Source organism: Pseudophryne corroboree, chromosome 3 (genome assembly GCF_028390025.1).
Source record: "Pseudophryne corroboree isolate aPseCor3 chromosome 3, aPseCor3.hap2, whole genome shotgun sequence".
NCBI lineage: Eukaryota > Metazoa > Chordata > Amphibia > Anura > Myobatrachidae > Pseudophryne > Pseudophryne corroboree.
The window spans coordinates 104,924,004-104,941,899 of record NC_086446.1 but is presented as its reverse complement, the minus strand read 5'-3'; the positions used below and the strand labels follow the sequence as shown (position 1 = coordinate 104,941,899).

At 45.5% G+C, this 17,896-nt stretch overlaps 1 protein-coding gene and 1 pseudogene across 4 annotated transcripts in view; one reads left to right on the top strand and one right to left on the bottom strand.

The window, feature by feature from the left end:
* Window positions 1-17,896, top strand: part of TDRD12 (tudor domain containing 12) — a 614,823-nt gene that overhangs the window by 338,785 nt on the left and 258,142 nt on the right. The gene's annotated exons all lie outside the window — the stretch shown is intronic.
* LOC134898472 (5S ribosomal RNA) lies at window positions 8,528-8,645 on the bottom strand (annotated as a pseudogene).

Here is a 17,896-nt window from a genome sequence, read left to right as displayed (position 1 = left end):
TGATCAGCGTAGCACACTCTCAGGAAGTGTTGCAGCAGCATGGCTGGATTCTGAATATCCCAAAGTCGCAGCTGATTCCTACGACGCGTCTGCCCTTTCTGGGCATGATTCTGGATACAGACCAGAAGAAGGTGTTTCTCCCGGCGGAGAAGGCTCAGGAGCTCGTGATTCTAATCAGAGACCTCTTAAAACCGAAACAGGTGTCGGTGCATCACTGCACGCGAGTCCTGGGAAAGATGGTGGCATCGTACGAAGCCATTCCCTTCGGCAGGTTCCATTCGAGGACATCCAACCGGTGCTGATTCAGTCAGACAACATCACCGCAGTGGCTCATGTAAACCGCCAGGGCGGCACAAGAAGCAGAGTGGCGATGGCGGAAGCCACCAGGATTCTTCGTTGGGCGGAGAATCACGTGCAAACACTGTCAGCAGTGTTCATTCCGGGAGTGGACAACTGGGAAGCAGACTTCCTCAGCAGGCACGACCTCCACCCGGGAGAGTGGGGACTTCATCACGAAGTCTTCACTCAGATTACAAATCGATGGGAACTGCCACAGGTGGACATGATGGCATCCCGTCTCAACAAAAAGCTACAAAGGTATTGCGCCAGGTCAAGAGACCCTCAGGCGATAGCTGTGGACGCACTAGTAACACCGTGGGTGTTCCAGTCGGTCTATGTGTTTCCTCCTCTTCCTCTCATACCCAAGGTGCTGAGAATCGTAAGAAAAAGAGGAGTGAGAACAATACTCATTGTTCCGGATTGGCCAAGAAGGACTTGGTACACGGAACTGCAGGAAATGCTCACAGAGGACCCATGGCCTCTGCCTCTCAGACAGGACCTGTTGCAACAGGGGCCCTGTCTGTTCCGAGACTTACCGCGGCTGCGTTTGACGGCATGGCGGTTGAACGCAGGATCCTTGCGGAAAAAGGCATTCCGGATGAAGTTATTCCTACGCTGATAAAGGCTAGGAAGGACGTGACAGCAAAACACTATCACCGTATATGGCGAAAATATGTTGCCTGGTGTGAGGCCAGGAAGGCCCCTACAGAGGAATTACAGCTGGGCGGTTCCTGCACTTCCTACAGTCTGGAGTGACTATGGGCTTGAAGTTGGGGTCCATAAAGGTCCATTTTCTTTCAAAAGGAACTGGCTTCTCTTCCTGAAGTTCAGACGTTATTTAAGGGAGTGCTGCATATTCAGCCCCCTTTTGTGCCACCAGTGGCACCTTGGGATCTCAACGTGGTGTTGGGTTTGCTGAAATCCCACTGATTTGAGCCACTTAAGACCGTGGAGCTAAAGTATCTCACGTGGAAGGTGGTCATGCTATATTGGCCTTAGCTTCGGCTAGGCGTGTGTCAGAATTGGCGGCTTTGTCATGTAAAAGCCCCTATCTGGTTTTCCATATGGACAGGGCAGAATTACGGACTCGTCCGCAATTTCTGCCGAAGGTGGTGTCATCTTTTCATTTGAACCAACCTATTGTGGTGCCTGCTGCTACTCGTGACTTGGAGGATTCCAAGTTGCTTGATGTAGTCAGGGCTTTGAAGATCTATGTAGCCAGGACGGCTGGAGTCAGGAAGACTGACTCGCTGTTTATCCTGTATGCATCCAACAAGCTGGGTGCTCCTGCTTCAAAGAAAACCATTGCTCGCTGGATCTGTAACACGATTCAGCAGGCTCATTCTGCGGCTGGATTGCCGCATCCAAAATCAGTGAAAGCCCATTCCACAAGGAAAGTGGGCTCTTCTTGGGCGGCTGCCCGAGGGGTCTCGGCATTACAGCTTTGCCGAGCAGCTACTTGGTCGGGTACAAACACATTTGCTAAGTTCTACAAGTTTGATACCCTGGCTGAGGAGGACCTTGTGTTTGCCCATTCGGTGCTGCAGAGGCATCCGCACTCTCCCGCCCGTTTGGGAGCTTTGGTATAATCCCCATGGTCCTTACGGAGTCCCCAGCATCCACTAGGACGTTAGAGAAAATAAGATTTTACTCACCGGTAAATCTATTTCTCGTAGTCCGTAGTGGATGCTGGGCGCCCGTCCCAAGTGCGGACTTTCTGCAATACGTGTATATAGTTATTGCTTAATAAAGGGTTATTGTTATGTTGGCATCCATTGTTTGATGCTCTGTTGTTGTTCATACTGTTGACTGGGTAAGTTTATCACAAGTTATACGGTGTGATTGGTGTGGCTGGTATGAGTCTTACCCTGGATTCCAAAATCCTCTCCTTGTTGTGTCAGCTCTTCCAGGCACAGTTTCCTTAACTGAGGTCTGGAGGAGGGGCATAGAGGGAGGAGCCAGTGCACACCAGTAGTACTAAATCTTTCTTAGAGTGCCCAGTCTCCTGCGGAGCCCGTCTATTCCCCATGGTCCTTACGGAGTCCCCAGCATCCACTACGGACTACGAGAAATAGATTTACCGGTGAGTTAAATCTTATTTTTATACATATAATAGTGGGAATTTATAGATGAATTACTTATATTTAAACCCTATACCATATAAAATCTGTGCAGTCCTATGATTATTAGCTGAGTGAATTAGTTTGAAGAAACCATTAAATATAATAATATTAGTGACTTGTGATTCTACTATATGTTTAGTAAAGATATTTAACTCTCATCACATTATTAGTGACCTAAAATTATATTGTGTATTTAGCAAAATTAGTTTATTATGGAAAATGTGCATAGATTAAGACTCTTCTAACACGGTGTTTATCCAATTGTGGCAATAATATGAAATCAGAAGATTCGGGTTAAAACTGTTTATGATGTGGTTCTTAGGTGATACTAAATATAAACATCCAATCAAATTGAGGTTAGTCATTACCCTTTTCTCCATCTTGTTCATTGTTTTACATATACAGATTCCATTTACAAAAAGCAGCCCCCCATAATGCATTAGACATATTTGTTACAGATCCAATAGGATGGTACAATAAATTAATATATACAGATATTGATCCCACTAAAAAATCAACTAATATACAGATAATACGAAAAACCATAAAAAATTTGGATACCGATCATTTTTTTTTTATCTCCTAAAGGAATACATACAGACCCAGGGAGTAAATGCTCACTGGGTAAGTATTTAAAGAAAGGAGACTACATCTATATTTTTGTTAAGCCCTTTCGGGGAGAAGGTGTCCAATGAGTAGATCCAGTAGGATTCCTTTTTGGACAAGATTAAATCACAATCCCCACCTCTAGGGTCGATGTCTATATGCTCCAAAATGGTGAACTTCAATGTTTCTACTTCACCATTGTGGATTTCTGCAAAGTGGTAGACTGTGTGTCTTTACTTTGTGTTTTAATGTTGCGTAGATGTTCTTGAATTCTTAGTTTCACATTTCTCTGGTTTTTCAAACATAGGCTTACTGGCAGCCACATGTGATCCTGTAGATAACGTAGTTGGAATTGTAGTTCATTGTCTTTTTAAGTGTGTAGTCAATCCCATTTTCTTGATTATAGGTGAATTGTTTCTTATCCATGTATTTGCAGCAGATACATCTGTTGCATGGATAGCAGCCCTTTCTGTCTCTAAGGAATGAACTATTAGGAACTTGTTCTGATTTTGAAGATCTAGGTTGAGTAGGGGCCAGAATACTTTTCAGGTTTCTGGCTTTCCTAAAAACAACCGTGGACTTAGGTGGTAAACTTGGTCCCAATATTGGGTCCTTCAACAATGTGTTCCAGAGTCATTCGAGAATTTTTCAAACGGAAAAATTATCCCTATTAAATTGTGTAATAAAAGGTTTAGAATTTTTTTTTTATTTGTTGAATATTGATGGGTTTCGAGATTAGATCTTCTCTATTCATTTCTAATGCTTTCATGATGGCTTCCTCCGTTTTCTCCAACTTATAACCTCTTTCTAGAAAACAATCCCTCAGAATCACTGTTTGGCTGAGAAAATCCTCGACAGTACTACAGTTTCTTCGAAGCCTCATAAACTGCGAGTATGGCACACTGTTAATTCAAACAAGATAATGACAGCCGGTGGAGGGTATGTAGCTGTATGCATCATCCTCTTTAAAGAAGGTCATTTTTTTTTACCTTCTACCTGGCTTTGCTTTCCAATTTCAGATCCAAGTAGAGGGATTTGTTTTGAATGTGAATAAAGGGTTGGTGGACCAGAGAGGAATCTCTCCTTCAGATAAACATTCTGGAGTTGCGGGCAGTGGGGCAAATTCAGTATGAATCGCAAGTAGCGATTCGCACGGAATTTTTGCTGAGGGGCCGCGGGCGCATGCACAGCAGGCCCTACTGCGCATGCGTCCGCATTTTCTGCCACTGCCTGTCAATCAGGCAGTGGCGGTCGCAGGGCGGGAGGGGGGCTGTAGCGCTCCGTTTTCTGGGTGGAAACGGAGTGTTGCGGGGGCGTGCCAGCCCAAACGGTGGGCTGGTACACTTGAACGGGGGCGTGTCGGGGGTGCGGCCGCGTGACATCACACGCAGCCGCTGCAACAGCAAAAATGACGCCGGGACTCCTGCGGCCGCTGCTAAGCTGCGCCGGCAGGAGTCATCCTTCATTTCTGCTAACAAGCAGAAATTGTGTGCTGTTCGCAATTTCTGCTTGAAGCAGGGGGGGGGAGGCGCCGGTCAGCATGCTGGGCGGCCCCCAGCATGCGTGCTAATGGTTAGCAAATTCTGCTGATTAGCAGAATTTGCTAACCTTACTGAATTGGCCCCAGTGTTCAATGCTCTGAGACTGGCCCTGCCTCTGGTACAGAACAGGCCTGTTCAAGTACAGTCAGACAACGCCACTGCGGTGGCGTACATAAATCATCAAGGCGGCACTCGAAGCCGCATGGCAATGAGGGAAGTGTCAAAGATTCTTCTATGGGCGGAACGCCATCTGCCAGCCATATCAGCAGTGTTCATTCCGGGGGTCCTCAACAGGGAAGCAGACTTACTCAATTGTCAGGACGTACACGCCGGAGAGTGGAGTCAACATCTGGAAGATTTTCAACTCCTAGTGGTCAAGTGGGGCCTACCAGATGTAGACCTGATGGCGTCTCGACACAATCACAAGATACCCGTCTTCAGAGCAAGGACAAGGGATCCTCAAGCAGCGTTCGTGGATGACTTGGCAATTCCATGGAACTATTGGCTGCCGTACGTGTTCCCTCCGGTGTCACTTCTGCCCAGGGTAATAAGGAAGTTCAAGCAAGGAGGAGGAATCCTACTTCTGATCGCTCCAGCGTGGTCCAGACGGCATTGGCTCTCAGACCTTCAGGGTCTCTCGATAGAGCGTCCTTTTCTACTTCCTCAACGCCCAGACCTCCTCGTTCAGGGCCCCTGTGTCTACCAGGATCTGGCCTGACTGGCTTTGACGGCGTGGCTCTTGAAGCTTCAGTCCTGAGAGCCAAAGGATTTTCTGAGGCGGTCATTCAAACTATGTTGAAAGCCCGTAAACCGGCTTCAGCTCGGGTTTATTATAGGGTCTGGAATTCTTACTTCACCTGGGGTGCGGCTAAGAATTATGATGCATACAAGTTCAGTACTGCTAAACTTTTGGCTTTTCTGCAATGGGCCTGAACTTAGGCCTTCGTCTTGCTTCCCTCAAGGTTCATGTTTCTGCCTTGTCGATATGGTTTCAGAGAAAAATTGCGTCGCTACCTGATCTTCATACTTTCACTCTGTGTTTTACGGATTCAACCTCCCTATGTCCCTCCTGTGGCTCCTCTGGATTTGTCTGTTCTGGATGCCCTACAAGAGTCTCTGTTTGAACCTTTTGAGTCTGTGGAACTGAAATGGCTTACGCTTAAGGTCTTGTTTTTGCTGGCTTTTGCCGCTGCTAGAAGGGTTTCAGACTTGGGTGCCTTATCCTGTCGGTCACCTTTTCTGATTTTTCACCGTGACCGTGCAGTTCTTAGAACTCGCCCTGGTTATCTGCCTAAGGTGGTGTCGTCTTTCCACCTTTACCAGGATTTTGTGGTTTCCGGCCTTTATCTCTCCTGGTTTGTCCTCCAAAGAGCGGTCTTCGGTTGTGGTACGGGCTCTCCGTATATATGTGAAGAGAACCGCTTCTCTTAGGAGATCTGATTCTCTCTTTGTCCTTTTTGGTTTTCACAAACGTGGCTGGCCTGCGAATAAGAAAACCTTGGCCAGATAGATTAGAATGATGATTGCACAAGCTTATGCGCAGGCTGGACTTCCAGCTCCTTCTACTATCAAGGCCCATTCTACTCGGTCTGTTGGACCTTCTTGGGCGGCCCGCCATGGCACGTCCCTAGAACAATTGTGCAAGGCGCCTACGTGGTCCTCCAGTGAACACGTTCATTAGGTTCCATGTCTTGGATTCTTCCTTTGGCCGCTGGGTTCTTGTGCCCACTACAGTGCATCCCCTCCCTTGAGGAACTGCTTTAGGACATCCCTGATGTTATTCCCTATGGAATACTAGTGTACCCCGCTGCAGAAAAGGAGATTTATGGTAAGACTTACCATTGTTAAATCTCTTTCTGCGAGGTACACTGGATTCCACAGGGTGCCCACACGGACGTACTTAGCTTCTTTGGGTTTGCACGGCATTACCCGGTGGTACCTTCTCCTATCGTGATAATGTGGTAATCTGTGGCTACTAACTACTGTAGTCTTTTACCTGCTACTGCATTGGACTGGTTAACAAAACTGAGCTCCAGTGCCTGGAGGCGGGGATATAGAGGAGGCAGTGAAGAGCATCCTGGGAACAGTCAAAGCTTTAGCCTTTTGGTGCCTCGGATCAAGATCCAAATCTACACCCCGATGTTATGCCCTGTGGAATCCAGTGTACCTCGCAGAAAGTGATTTAACAATGGTAAGTCTTACCATAAATCTCCTTTTTCCATTAACTATTCCTCTCTATAGTAACATGATGTCTCTTCCCCTCCTCTTTCTTTTTTATTTAAAAAAAAAGTTTTATCAGCCGTATACCCCTGATGAAGTATTGATAGATGAAACACGTAGGGTTCATTAATCAATTCCTGCCATGTTCTGGTGTATGTGAATTCCACCCAGAGCTCACACCTTTTGTTAAAGGTGAGGGTGGATTCTATTCCAACTTTCTGTACTCTGACATGTGTTTGGATTTATTGGGTCTATGATACTATCTATGTACTTTAATGTATTTTAAGAAGTAAAAGGAAAAAATGTATATGTCTGATTTTCTTCTTTCATTTGGGTGATTCTTGGCGAGAGGCTATATTTTTAGGGAACCCCGCCCTGACCACCTGAGTTCCAACTGGCCTCGATATATTGAACATTGTTTGATTCATCGAATGAATGGCTTCTTCCTGAACTGAATTTACAGTGACATATATGTTAGCGCACAGGAATACTTGGTTTTGTTTATATACATATACATATATATTGTATTCATTCAAGCCTCTGTGTGCGATCACATCTACTTGATGTATCCACAGTGCCTCACATTGTAGGAGCAATCTATTATTACGATCGCCACCTCGAGTAGGTTTCACAACATGATCAATCTTTCTGTGAGGTAAATCCACTAAGTTATGATTGAATTGTACAAAGTCACATGCCACTGGATGGTCACATATATAAAATATATAAATTAAAAAAAAATTTCCTGACCCGAAAAGTTAAGGGCCCCATACATTAGAACGAAAGAGCCCGATTTCGGGCATTCGGGCCGATATATTGTGTAAAATCGCGCATTTTGGCGGTGTTTCCGATCCGATCCGATGCGCCTTCCCGTGAGCATTGGATCGGATCCCCTAGATTGAATGTGCTGCACTAACGATCATGTCCAACTCCGCAGGCATGGCTGGGATCGCATACGATACATCGTATGCAAAAGGACCACATACGATGTATCGTACGCGATCCTGCCGCCTGGGAAGCTTTCGGGCAGAAAAAGGTTGGTGGAGTCTGCACAAGATCACTCAGTCTAAATGCTTAATACTTAGGATGATATCATTAAAGCTATAGCTCTAGTGTAAACCAACGTATGGCCATATATTAAAACAAACAAATAATTGGTATTCGGCGCTGGGTTGGCGATACTCCCAGAAATAGTTCAATAAACTTTTTGTAAAAACTGGTTCCCGTATAGTACCGGAGCCAAAAAGAAAAAAAGAAAGACTATGTGTCTCTTCTGGGGCACACTTTTATTGAAAATTATGTAATCTGTTATGTTTAAAATATACCTTTTATTACTAACCCTCTTAAAATAATGGCTCTGAGGCAAAAAAGAGAAAAAAAGGGAGAAAAAATATGGAGAAAAAATAACAATTAAAGTAGAATTATCTATCTAAATAAACATCAAATGATGTAATGCAAGTTTGGCATAATGGCTCTGTGAACGAAAATATGTATGTGTCTCCTATGTTAAGAAAATAATGTCTTCTTCCAAATTTGTAACAAAATAGACTATGATAGAAATATACCGGGAAGAAAGAGGTAATATACAATATAATGTATACCGGGCTCCACCCTGATTGCTAATTGGATGTGGATTTCAAAGAATGGATGGGGAATAATACTTGGTTCTAGGTCCTGTATCCTGGGTTTGGATAAAAATACGTGCAGTACCCGGTATTCTCTGGTGGTCTCCCACCCAGGTACTGACCTGGCCCACAGTGCTTGGCTTCCAAGATCAGACGAGGTTGGGCATATTCAGTGTTGTTTGACCGCAGGTAGATATATCACACCTGATGACACCAGGAACCATGTATTATGGGCTCTGAGAGAAATCCCAAAGTTTCCTGTAGGATTACTGGGTGCTCCTGAATCGAGATACCAGTGGTACCTGGTATTCGCTGATGGTCTCCCAAACCGGTGCTGAACCGGCCTACTGGGCTTAACTTCAAAGAAATCTGATGAAGTTGGGCCTCTTCCGTGTTGTTATCTTTGGGTGGATGAATCGCACCTGATGGCTACTGGAAATCATGTGGAAACCAAAAATAGCTGGGGCCTGAGTGGGTCTGATCTGAGGTGTGTATGGGGACTCCCAAGGTGTTTGGAGGAGTGCTGAGTGGATGATAGTGTGACACTGCTATAAAGGAAGTTTGAGTATTGGAGAAACAGAGAATCAGGTCTTCTGCTTTTCTCTGACGTCCTAGTGGATGCTGGGAACTCCGTAAGGACCATGGGGAATAGACGGGCTCCGCAGGAGACTGGGCACTCTAAAAGAAAGATTAGGTACTATCTGGTGTGCACTGGCTCCTCCCTCTATTCCCCTCCTCCAGACCTCAGTTAGAATCTGTGCCCGGCCAGAGCTGGATGCACCTAGTGGGCTCTCCTGAGCTTGCTAGAAAAGAAAGTATTTGTTAGGTTTTTTATTTTCAGTGAGATCTGCTGGCAACAGACTCACTGCTACGTGGGACTGAGGGGAGAGAAGCAAACCTACCTGCTTGCAGCTAGCTTGTGCTTCTTAGGCTACTGGACACCATTAGCTCCAGAGGGTTCGAACACAGGGCCTGACCTCGATCGTCCGTTCCCGGAGCCGCGCCGCCGTCCCCCTTGCAGAGCCAGAAGACAGAAGAGAACGACGAAAACGGCGGCTGAAGACTCCTGTCTTCATTAAGGTAGCGCACAGCACTGCAGCTGTGCGCCATTGCTCCCACAGCACACCACACACTCCAGTCACTGTAGGGTGCAGGGCGCTGGGGGAGGGGGGGGGGCGCCCTGGGCAGCAATTATAATACCTTTTGGCACAAATTATACACATAATACAGTCTGGCACTGTATATGTGTGCAAACCCCCGCCATTAAGTCACACAAAACGCGGGACAGAAGCCCGCCGCTGAGGGGGCGGGGCCTTCTTCCTCAGCACACCAGCGCCATTTTCCCTTCACAGCTCCGCTGGAAGCAGCTCCCCAGGCTCTCCCCTGCAGTATCTGGATACAGTATATACAAAAAGACTAAAGAAGTGGTTGTTGGGTTGGGTGCACTAAATCAATTTTGTTGAGTTAATTGTCAAGGTTAAAACGTAGCTTTTATTGCTTATATTAATATTCAGAGGGTCCTTGTCATGGGACACATACAGCAAAATATAGAGGTTAAAAATATGACATATACAAACATATACGTGGTGAGGAAAAGAAAGTTTAGTGAGATAGATTCTAAAAAGTGGGGTCACCACAATAACTCCTGCAACTTGTATAATTAATTTCTGTGTGAAACATGAACCACTCAGGACAAAAACTAGATAGGGTATGAGCGCTCCTAGTTATGCTGGATTGGTATCTGTCAATCTAAACTCAGTTTTCTAGTAATGACTGCATCTGGTGTAACGATACAGTGGAGTCTATGTAATCTGTGTGTTTCCTGCTATGTTGACTGTGAGAGGATTTTGACCACTATAAATGTGAGTGCTTGTCAGATACTCACTTAGTATTCACATAAGGGGCACCTTCCCCTGACTAGAAACTGGAGTTAGAAGCTATTTCTTTGATGTGGGTACAAATTGTATCCACTTCAATCCACACTGATTATAAAATGTTGCTCAGTATCCTTATAGAGGCAACAATTGTTGCAATGCAAATGCACAGGATGGAGTAGAGATTTATAGTGTATAACTGTACTGATATATCAGGTATTACAGTAGTCCTTAATGACTGAAATTTTTTTGTGCACTGTCAGTGTACAAAAAAAGTGAGATTTATAGTGTATAACTGCACTGATATGTCAGGTATTACAGTAGTCCTTAATGACTGGGATTTTTTTGTGTGCACTGTCAGTGTACAGTACACTATTCTCTTAGTGAGTCACATCTATGCATCATTGTTGTGAGAGCTGATTGCTTACATTGCATGTGTGTGCCACTCTATTGTCTTTACAAGTCACATATGTATACACCTTTTAAGAGGCTGATGACTTATATTAATGTATGCACTTTATAATAGTGCCCTTTAAAGAGATCATATATATTACAAGGCAATATTGGGGCTGTGTTCTAATCAATGTATGATATATAGTATCCCCATTGATTCGATTGCCGCTAGCTATGTTGACCTATGGGCTATAATGTGGCTTAAATCCAAAGACTACTGTTTTAATTTCTAATCCCTGTAATTGGGTTCTAAATAGTGCAGTTATTGCTGAGCACAGATAAGACGTGTCTGCAGGTATTGCTAAGTTGTTGTTAACAATGCTACCTTGTTTCAGTGTCAAATCAGGTAATGAGGTTCTCCCCCACAGGTACACTTTAAATCAAACCAGTAAATGCTTCCATTCTCACACGTGCAATTTGTTACTGAGGACAAATTAAATATATCTATAAATTTACATCTGCATTTCCTGCATTCATCTCGATGGATTGAGTTCTATATAACAGGTGTGCTGTTTTATCAAACAATAATTTATTCCTCTAATGCGTGAAGAACCCTAGGTAGTCCTGTAAGCTGTTATCTAGAGTGGTAATCAAAACTGTTTCCTAACCTCCCGTACCCAGCCTCGTTAAAGCTGCCCGTACAGCGAAACATGCATGTCGGCTCTCTAGTGGGCCACCACACTCCTTAAAAATGTTAAGCAATGTTGTATACTATGTGAATTAGTTATCATTAAACCTACACGCACCAGCACTGATTTGAAAGCGGCTATAGCAATTAGGATCCGCAGAGCAAGCTGGGTACGGGAGGTTAGGAAACAGTTTTGATTACCACTCTAGATAACAGCTTACAGGACTACCTAGGGTTCTTCACGCATTAGAGGAATAAATTATTGTTTGATAAAACAGCACACCTGTTATATAGAACTCAATCCATCGAGATGAATGCAGGAAATGCAGATGTAAATTTATAGATATATTTAATTTGTCCTCAGTAACAAATTGCACGTGTGAGAATGGAAGCATTTACTGGTTTGATTTAAAGTGTACCTGTGGGGGAGAACCTCATTACCTGATTTGACACTGAAACAAGGTAGCATTGTTAACAACAACTTAGCACAGCATAGCAATACCTGCAGACACGTCTTATCTGTGCTCAGCAATAACTGCACTATTTAGAACCCAATTACAGGGATTAGAAATTAAAACAGTAGTCTTTGGATTTAAGCCACATTATAGCCCATAGGTCAACATAGCTAGCGGCAATCGAATCAATGGGGATACTATATATCATACATTGATTAGAACACAGCCCCAATATTGCCTTGTAATATATATGATCTCTTTAAAGGGCACTATTATAAAGTGCATACATTAATATAAGTCATCAGCCTCTTAAAAGGTGTATACATATGTGACTTGTAAAGACAATAGAGTGGCACACACATGCAATGTAAGCAATCAGCTCTCACAACAATGATGCATAGATGTGACTCACTAAGAGAATAGTGTACTGTACACTGACAGTGCACACAAAAAAATCCCAGTCATTAAGGACTACTGTAATACCTGACATATCAGTGCAGTTATACACTATAAATCTCCCTTTTTTTGTACACTGACAGTGCACAAAAAAATTTCAGTCATTAAGGACTACTGTAATACCTGATATATCAGTACAGTTATACACTATAAATCTCTACTCCATCCTGTGCATTTGCATTGCAACAATTGTTGCCTCTATAAGGATACTGAGCAACATTTTATAATCAGTGTGGATTGAAGTGGATACAATTTGTACCCACATCAAAGAAATAGCTTCTAACTCCAGTTTCTAGTCAGGGGAAGGTGCCCCTTATGTGAATACTAAGTGAGTATCTGACAAGCACTCACATTTATAGTGGTCAAAATCCTCTCACAGTCAACATAGCAGGAAACACACAGATTACATAGACTCCACTGTATCGTTACACCAGATGCAGTCATTACTAGAAAACTGAGTTTAGATTGACAGATACCAATCCAGCATAACTAGGAGCGCTCATACCCTATCTAGTTTTTGTCCTGAGTGGTTCATGTTTCACACAGAAATTAATTATACAAGTTGCAGGAGTTATTGTGGTGACCCCACTTTTTAGAATCTATCTCACTAAACTTTCTTTTCCTCACCACGTATATGTTTGTATATGTCATATTTTTAACCTCTATATTTTGCTGTATGTGTCCCATGACAAGGACCCTCTGAATATTAATATAAGCAATAAAAGCTACGTTTTAACCTTGACAATTAACTCAACAAAATTGATTTAGTGCACCCAACCCAACAACCACTTCTTTAGTCTTTTTGTATACGCTGTCATTTCTTGGTTGTAATAGGGTCGCACCCCCAAAGAGGCCTAAAGTCTAATGAAAGACACACGCACATTGGGGTTCTTTAAATCCATTAAATTTTCAAATTAGGTTATTAAGTGTGCAGATGTATTTCTCTCTCTCTTTATCAGTATCTGGATACAAGAAGGGTAAAAAAGAGAGGGTGGGCACTTAAATTTAGGCGCAAATAAGATAAGTAAGCAGCTATTGGGAAAAATCACTTATTATAGTGTACATCCCTGTGTTATATAGCGCTGTGGTGTGTGCTGGCATACTCTCTCTCTGTCTCCCCAAAGGACTTTGTGGGGTCCTGTCCTCAGTCTGAGTATTCCCTGTGTGTGTGCGGTGTGTCGGTACGGCTGTGTCGACATGTTTGATGAGGAGGGTTACGTGGAGGCGGAGCAGGGGCAGATTAGTGTGGTGTCGCCCCCGACGGGGCCGACACCTGATTGGATGGATATGTGGAAGGTCTTAACCGACAGTGTCAACTCCTTACATAAAAGGTTCGATGACGCAGCAGCCTTGGGACAGCCGGGGTCTCAGCCCGCGCCTGCCCAGGCGACTCAGAGGCCGTCAGGGGCTCATAAACGCCCTCTGGCTCAGATGATAGACACAGATGTCGACACGGAGTCTGACTCCAGTGTAGATGAGGATGAGACAAATGTACAGTCTACAAAGGCCATCCGATGCATGATTACTGCAATGAAAGATGTATTGCACATTTCTGACGTTAACCCGGTTACCACCAACAGGGGTATTATGTTTGGGGAGAAAAAGCAGCCAGTGACTTTTCCCCCATCTGATGAAGTAAATGATTTGTGTGAAGAAGCGTGGAGTTCCCCTGATAAGAAACTAGTGATTTCTAAGAGGTTACTGATGGCGTACCCTTTCCCGCCAACGGATAGGTTACGTTGGGAAACATCCCCTAGGGTGGACAAGGCGCTGACACGCTTATCTAAAAGGGTGGCACTGCCGTCTCAGGATACGGCCGCCCTAAAGGAGCCTGCGGATAGAAAGCAGGAAGCTATCCTGAAGTCTGTGTATACACACTCTGGTACTCTACTGAGACCTGCTATTGCTTCAGCCTGGATGTGTAGTGCTGCAGCAGCATGGACTGATACCCTGTCAGACAACATTAATTCCCTCGACAGGGATATTATTTTGCTAACCATGGAACATATAAAAGACGTCGTCTTATATATGCGTGATGCCCAGAGGGACATTTTGCCTGCTGGCAGCTAGAATTAATGCAATGTCCGTTTCTGCCAGGAGAGTTACTCGGCAGTGGACAGGTGATGCTGATTCTAAAAAACACATGGAAGTTTTGCCTTATAAGGGTGAGGAATTGTTTGGGGACGGTCTCTCGGACCTCGTATCCACAGCAACAGCTGGGAAGTCGACTTTTTTACCTCAGGTTCCCTCACAGCCTAAGAAAGCACTGTATTATCAAATGCAGTCCTTTCGGCCTCAGAAAGGCAAGCGGGTCAGAGGCGCATCCTTTCTGGCCAGAGGCAGGGGTAGAGGAAAGAAGCTGCACCAGGCAGCCAGTTCCCGGGAACAAAAATCCTCCCCTGCTTCCACTAAGTCCACCGCATGACGTTGGGGCTCCACTGGCGGAGCCAGGTGCGGTGGGGGCGCGTCTCCGAAACTTCAGCAACCAGTGGGTTCGCTCACAAGTGGATCTCTGGGCTGTACAAATTGTATCTCAGGGATACAAGCTGGAGTTCGAGGCGACTCCCCCTCGCCGTTACCTCAAATCAGCCTTGCCAGCTCCTCCCAGGGAAAGGGAGATAGTACTGGCGGCAATTCACAAGCTGTACCTCCAGCAGGTGATAATCAAGGTCCCCCTCCTTCAACAGGGAAGGGGTTACTATTCCACAATGTTTGTGGTACCGAAACCGGACGGTTCGGTGAAACCCATTCTAAATTTAAAATCCTTGAACACTTTTATATAAAGAAGTTCAAGTTCAAAATGGAATCGCTCAGGGCGGTTATTGCAAGCCTGGAAGAGGGGGATTTTATGGTGTCGCTGGACATCAAGGATGCTTACTTGCATGTCCCCATTTACCCACCTCACCAGGAGTACCTCAGGTTTGTGGTACAGAACTGTCATTACCAATTCCAGACGTTGCCGTTTGGTCTCTCCACGGCTCCGAGAATATTTACCAAGGTAATGGCCGAAATGATGATACTCCTTCGAAGAAAGGGAGTTATAATTATCCCATACTTGGACGATCTCCTCATAAAGGCGAGGTCCAAAGAGCAGTTGTTGGTCAGTGTAGCACTCTCTCAGGAAGTGTTGCAACAGCACGGCTGGATTCTGAATATCCCAAAGTCGCAGCTGATTCCTACGAAGCGTCTGCTTTTCCTGGGAATGATTCTGGACACAGAACAGAAGAAGGTGTTTCTCCCGGAGGAGAAGGCCCAGGAATTGTCATCTCTGGTCAGGGACCTCCTGAAACCAAAACAGGTGTCGGTGCATCACTGCACGCGAGTCCTGGGAAAGATGGTGGCTTCTTACGAAGCAATTCCCTTCGGCAGGTTCCATGCAAGGATCTTTCAGTGGGATCTGTTGGACAAATGGTCCGGATCGCATCTTCAGATGCATCGGTTGATCACCCTGTCCCCAAGGGCCAGGGTGTCTCTGCTGTGGTGGCTGCAGAGTGCTCATCTTTTCGAGGGACGCAGGTTCGGCATACAGGACTGGGTCCTGGTGACCACGGATGCAAGCCTCCGAGGATGGGGGGCAGTCACTCAGGGAAGAAACTTCCAAGGACAGTGGTCATGTCTGGAGACTTCTCTACACATAAATATACTGGAACTAAGGGCCATCTACAACGCCCTGATTCAAGCAGAGCCCCTGCTTCAAAACCAATCAGTACTGATTCAGTCAGACAACATCACGGCGGTCGCCCCATGTAAACTGCCAGGGCGGCACGAGAAGCAGGATGGCAATGGCAGAAGCCACAAGGATTCTTCGATGGGCGGAGAATCACGTGCTAGCACTGTCAGCAGTGTTCATTACAGGAGTGGACAACTGGGAAGCAGACTTCCTCAGCAGGCACGACCTCCACCCGGGAGAGTGGGGACTTCATCAAGAAGTCTTCACACAGATTGTAAATCGTTGGGAACTGCCACAGGTGGACATGATGGCGTCCCGCCTCAACAAAAAGCTAAAAAAATATTGCGCCAGGTCACGGGACCCTCAGGCGATAGCTGTGGACGCACTAGTGACACCGTGGGTGTACCGGTCGGTTTGTGTGTTCCCTCCTCTTCCTCTCATACCCAAGGTACTGAGGATAGTAAGAAAGAGAGGAGTAAGAACTATACTCATTGTTCCGGATTGGCCAAGAAGAACTTGGTACCCAGACCTACAAGAAATGACCTCAGAGGACCCATGGCCTCTGCCTCTCAGACAGGACCTGTTACAGCAGGGGCCCTGTCTGTTCCAAGACTTACCGCGGCTGCGTTTGACGGCATGGCGGTTGAACGCCGGCTCCTAACGGAAAAGGGCATTCCGGATGAAGTGATTCCTACGCTGATAAAAGTTAGGAAGGATGTGACAGCAAAGCATTATCACCGCATATGGTGGAAATATGTTGCTTGGTGTGAGGCCAGGAAGGCCCCAACAGAGGAATTCCAGCTGGGTCGATTTCTGCACTTCCTACAGTCAGGGGTGACTATGGGCCTAAAATTGGGGTCCATAAAGGTCCAGATTTCGGCCCTATCTATTTTCTTTCAAAAAGAACTGGCTTCACTGCCTGAAGTTCAGACGTTTGTTAAGGGAGTGCTGCATATTCAGCCCCCTTTTGTGCCTCCAGTGGCACCTTGGAATCTTAACGTTGTGTTGGATTTCCTGAAATCACACTGGTTTGAGCCACTTAAGACCGTGGAGCTAAAGTATCTCACATGGAAGGTGGTCATGCTGTTGGCCTTAGCTTCAGCTAGGCGTGTGTCAGAATTGGCGGCTTTGTCATGTAAAAGCCCATATCTGATCTTTCATATGGACAGGGCAGAGTTGAGGACTCGTCCCCAATTTCTCCCTAAGGTGGTATCAGCGTTTCATTTGAACCAGCCTATTGTGGTGCCTGCGGCTACTCGGGACTTGGAGGACTCCAGGTTACTTAATGTAGTCAGGGCTTTGAAAATCTATGTAGCCAGGACGGCTGGAGTCAGGAAAACTGACTCGCTGTTTATCCTGCATGCACCCAACAAACTGGGTGCTCCGGCTTCAAAGCAAACTATTGCGCGCTGGATCTGTTGCACGATTCAGCAAGCTCATTCTGCGGCAGGGTTACCGCATCCTAAATCAGTAAAAGCCCATTCCACAAGGAAGGTGGGCTCTTCTTGGGCCGCTGCCCGAGGGGTCTCGGCTTTACAGCTTTGCCGAGCTGCTACTTGGTCGGGTTCAAACACATTTGCTAAGTTCTACAAGTTTGATACCCTGGCTAAGGAGGACCTTGCCTTTGCTCATTCGGTGCTGCAGAGTCATCCGCACTCTCCCGCCCATTTGGGAGCTTTGGTATAATCCCCATGGTCCTTACGGAGTTCCCAGCATCCACTAGGACGTCAGAGAAAATAAGAATTTACTCACCGGTAATTCTATTTCTCGTAGTCCGTAGTGGATGCTGGGCGCCCGTCCCAAGTGCGGACTCTCTGCAATACATGTATATAGTTATTGCTTAACTAAAGGGTTATTGTTATGAGCCATCTGTTACTGAGGCTCAGTTGTTGTTCATACTGTTAAC